General features: G+C 47.3%; 1 protein-coding gene across 1 annotated transcript in view; it reads right to left on the bottom strand.

The window, feature by feature from the left end:
- The window catches only part of PLCD4 (phospholipase C, delta 4), a 30,129-nt gene extending 25,893 nt beyond the window's left edge, over nt 1-4,236 (bottom strand). The window contains exon 1 of the mRNA XM_011964600.1: nt 3,617-4,236. The gene's annotated coding sequence lies outside the window, so the exon portion shown is untranslated. The remainder of the gene's footprint in view (nt 1-3,616) is intronic.
- Nucleotides 4,237-4,503: the final 267 nt, after the last annotated feature.

The following is a 4,503-nucleotide window of genomic DNA, read 5'->3' as shown; positions in this document are numbered from 1 at the left end:
GGCGGAGGTTGCAGTGAGCTGAGATTGCACCATTATACTCCAGCCTGGGCGATGGAGTGAGGCTCTGTCTCAAAAACAACAACAACAACAAAAATTTCTTAGGTTCTCAGACTCTAGGAGAGTGAATTGGCCTGGGGCTGAAGTCTAACCTCTTTTGCCAATATCCTGGCTTATCTCCTCTCTGAATTTTAGCTCCCACCTCTGGGACATAGGGACTCTAGGATGCGGTGAACTTTGGGACTGCAAGAAGATGGCATTTCCTTCCCTTATGCCTGTGTCCAGGAGCCTCACAATGATGTCCTGAAACATGGAAAGTCTGAGAACAGAGCCCAAGTGCCTGAACACTCTTACTTTGGAGACTTCCTCCACTCAAACCTGCCTTAGAAAATTATTTTTTCCTCCTTTATCCAATTCTTCTAACCCCAAAGCTTGGCCTTGTTCTTCCAATCCTTCTCCCATTCATGAATCACTATTTTAAACCTGTATTCACATGACTGACATGTGGTCATAAGAGGGCCAGTTTCAAATCAGGGAGCCATAGAGGGTCAGAGCTGGACTTCATTTTATAGAAAAGGAGCCTGAGGACTAGAAAGGTTAGGTGAACTAAAAATAATTAGTGCCAGAGTCATTTAGTGAGTGACAGAACTGGAATTAGAACCAACGTCTCTGGCTGGGCGCAGTGGCTCACATCTGTAATCCCAGCACTTTGGGAGGCCGAGGTGTGCAGATCATGTAAGGCCAGGAGTTCAAGACCAGCCTGACCAACATGGTGAAACCCCATCTCTACTAAAAATACAAAAATTAGGCCGGGCGCGGTGGCTCACGCCTGTAATCCCAGCACTTTGGGAGGCCGAGACGGGTGGATCACGAGGTCGGGAGATCGAGACCACCCTGGCTAACACGGTGAAACCCCGCTTTACTAAAAATACAAAAATTAGCCGGGTGCGGTGGCGGGCGCCTGTAGTCCCGGCTACTCGGGAGGCTGAGGCAGGAGAATGGCGTAAACCGGGGAGGCGGAGCTTGCAGTGAGTGGAGATCGGGCCACTGCACTCTAGCCTGGGCGACACAGTGAGACTCCATCTCAAAAAAAAAAAAAAAATTAGCTAGGAGTAGTGGTGCACACCTATAATCCCAGCTACTTGGAAGGCTGAGGCAGGAGAATTGCTTGAACCCGGGAGGCGGAGGTTGCAGTGAGCTGAGATGGCACCATTGCACTTCAGCCTGGGCAACAAAAGTGAAACTTGGTCTTGGGCAGGAGAAAAAAAAAAAGAACAGAGGTCTCCATACAATCAGCTCAAGGATCTTACAATGACTCTGCTCTTAGAAAGGACCTTCTCTAGACAGCAGGTTGAAGCAAGGCTAGGAATCAATAAGGGACATAGATATTTTGTCTCTCCTCTCCATCATTTTCTGTTCCTTCTGTACTCTGAATAGACTTGCTTTTCTTTGGTCTCATTTTCTTGCTTTATTTCTGTTTATTCATTTTTTTTTTGAGATGGAGTGTCACTCTGTTGCCCAGGCTGGAGTGCAGTGGCATGATACTGGCTTACTGCAACCTCTGCCTCCTGGGTTCAAGTGATTCTCCTGCCTCAGCCTCCTGAGTAGCTGGGATTACAGGTGTGTGATGCCACGCCCAGCTAATATTTTTATTTTTAGTAGAGATGGGGTTTCACTATGTTGGCCAGGCTGGTCTCAAACTCCTGACCTCAGATGATCCACCTGTCTCAGCCTCCCCAAGTGCTGGGGTTACAGGGGTGACCCGCCGTGCCCAGCCTCTTTCATCTCATTTTCTTTCCTTTTCCCATCCCATGCCTGACCTGGTCCTTTTCCTTTCTTCCCAGTTCACTATAAAAATAATTTTTTAAATTTATTATTTGTTTTGTATGGAGATGGGGTCTCCCTTTGTAGCCCTAGTTTCAAAATCCTGGCCTCAAGCAATCCTCCTGCCTGGGCTTCCCAAAGTGCTGGGATTACAGACATGAGCTGTTATGCCCAGCCCCATCCCCACCTCACTCTCTCTCCTAATCCTTTCTCTGTCTTCCTATTTGCTCACCTAGGTCAGTCTCTCCTCTTTTCTTCCTTCTCCTCATCCCTTCTCCCCATCACCTCTTCCAGTTGGTTCCCTCTTTTGACTCCACTAATTCCCAATGGCTCTGATTCTCATCTCCTTTGAGATTATGGTCCAGAAGGGAGGACACGTGGGTTCAGAACTCAGTAGCATGCATGTCCCTCTGCTCAGCCTCGCTTTTCTCTGTATCCTAGGAGATTGACCAAACAAACTGCCCAGACAATGTGAGTTAGAACCTAGGTGTTCTAGGTCTTGCTGTTTCCTCTGGTGTCTAATGGTAGAATGGGAAGGATGCCCACAGCTGATGCAGGTGCAGTGAGAAGAGAAGGAACAAAGGGTTTGGGAGTCAGGGCACTGGGAAAAACACAGAGGGTGACGTCTGAGAATAAGAAAGTTTGGTCTTAAATATTAACTCCTAGACGCGTATATGGAGATCTTCAACAATACAGTAATTACCTCTCTAATACAGATATGAAAATAGAGACACAAAATGAGGTGAGAAGTAGCCCAGAGCTGCAGAGCATGATTTGGTCCTCAATTTCTAAGAGACTTCATGTCACCTAGAGATGTACTTTGGCAGAGTTACCAATGGCACCAAGGAGATTACAGTGGGATTCAGGGTGTCTCAGTTCTCTCTGAGGGGTAAGAAAAAAGATAATCATTTTGTCCACTCCCTTGCTTCTGGGAAGGATTATACCTAACCTGGTTCATATAGAGGACAAAATGGCTCTGGTCACAGGTCATAGAATGTTGGAGCTTGAAGGTTCTTTTATAACACATCTAATCCAGACATTCCCAGCTACATCAATAGCCTCTGGAATGTCTTAAAATTGAGATTCCTTAGCCCTACCCAAAAATCTACCAGATCAGTGTTTCCCAGGGTAGGGCTCAATAATATATTTATTTTTAACAGGTACACTTAGTACACAGGCAAGTCTGGGAAACCCTAAACTCTCTCCTATCACAGATCTGGAAGTTGTGGCTCCAGGTCCCGTAGCTGGTTAATGGCACAGGCAGAACTAGAAGTAGGTTTTCTTACCAACATAGCACTCTGGTGCACTAAGAAACTGCCTGGCCCATTGAATAGGCAAAGAACAAGTTCCTTAGGTAACTTTCTAAGGGACTTCCATAACTCTCCCTATTACCAGGGATCTCTGATTCCCCATGGTTCTTGGCCAATCCCTATTTTGCAACCCTCAAAAATCTGTTAATAAATCTATGCTAAAGTTTAGCTCCTCCAATTTTTTCTTCCCTTATTGGGGGTGGGGCTCACCTCAGTAGTGGCTAGGGTTGGCACTCCTGGCCCTGCATAAGCTGAGAGGTACCTCATATAAAGGGTGACTGATACAGCCAGGAGGAAGGCTGTAAGGATCAAGGAGGATAAGCTAGAGAGAACCAGGAGGTGGGAGCCCTGTAGAGCTGTTGGGATGAGGAAAGGAGTGTAGGGTGCAATTTAACCAGGGTGGATAAGCATCTAGAGGGCAGAGGCAGGGACTCAGGGAAGACAGAGCTTGGAGCAGAGGCTAATCAGAGCTTCCAGACCCTTACCGTGGGCAGGAGAGCAGAATAGCAGTCCTGTGTTTCCTGTGTCTGTGAGCTGTGCTTCCTGAGCTCTGCGATGCTGTGGGATCAGGAAGCCCAGTCTGGCTCCTTTTCTCTTTTGCTCCCCTTGCACTGGCTTGTTTCCTCCCTCTTCTACAGCAGCTGGCTGCTGTGACTGGTGAGTTATAGCCAGAGGGAAGCAGTAAGAAGGGGAGAGGTGTGAGCTCTCTCCAGTCCAGCCCATCCAACTCTTAAAGGCCCAGGACACTGGTCAATGTGAGGGAGTAGTGGGGGTGGGGTGGGGAGAGAAGGATTAAGGGCACCACATCTTCAGGGAGGAGCCCGGCCGCCCTTCATCTTGATGCCAGCCCTCATTGACCCCAATCCCGCAGTAGCTCTCAAAGTGAAGGGAGTGTCCTCAGTTGCAGTGCTCTGTGAATCACTGCTTTTCATTCTGGTTCCCGCATGTAATACGGCTGTCTTTGCCCTTATTTAATCTGGCTCCTTTCCAGAGTGTCTGTTTCCACTGGCCTGCTCCTGTATCTCTGAATCCTGCCTGCAGGGCATTCACTCTAGCTCTGTCGCACAGGGAAAGAAAGAAAGAAGATGGGAAAAGAGGAAGATGAGGAGAAGAGGAGGACAGGAATGATGACAGAGTGTAGAGGGACAGAGAGGTTAGAATCTACGTATATTTTAGGCACTCATTAAATATTGAAAGAATGCATAGATGAATGTGTGAAACAATTCTTTTTTTTTTTTTTTTAACATCCATTCATTCCTCCTATAAGCATTTGTTCAGCACCTCCGGGTTATAGGTCACAGCTCTCAGAATGGAGGTAGCACTTTCAGGACATACATGCATGTTTATAAAGATGTGTGCCGAGATGAAGCAT

This window comes from Mandrillus leucophaeus, unplaced genomic scaffold (genome assembly GCF_000951045.1).
Source record: "Mandrillus leucophaeus isolate KB7577 unplaced genomic scaffold, Mleu.le_1.0 Scaffold70, whole genome shotgun sequence".
Lineage (NCBI taxonomy): Eukaryota > Metazoa > Chordata > Mammalia > Primates > Cercopithecidae > Mandrillus > Mandrillus leucophaeus.
Note: the sequence above shows the minus strand (reverse complement) of the source record. Positions and strands in the feature narration are given on the sequence as shown.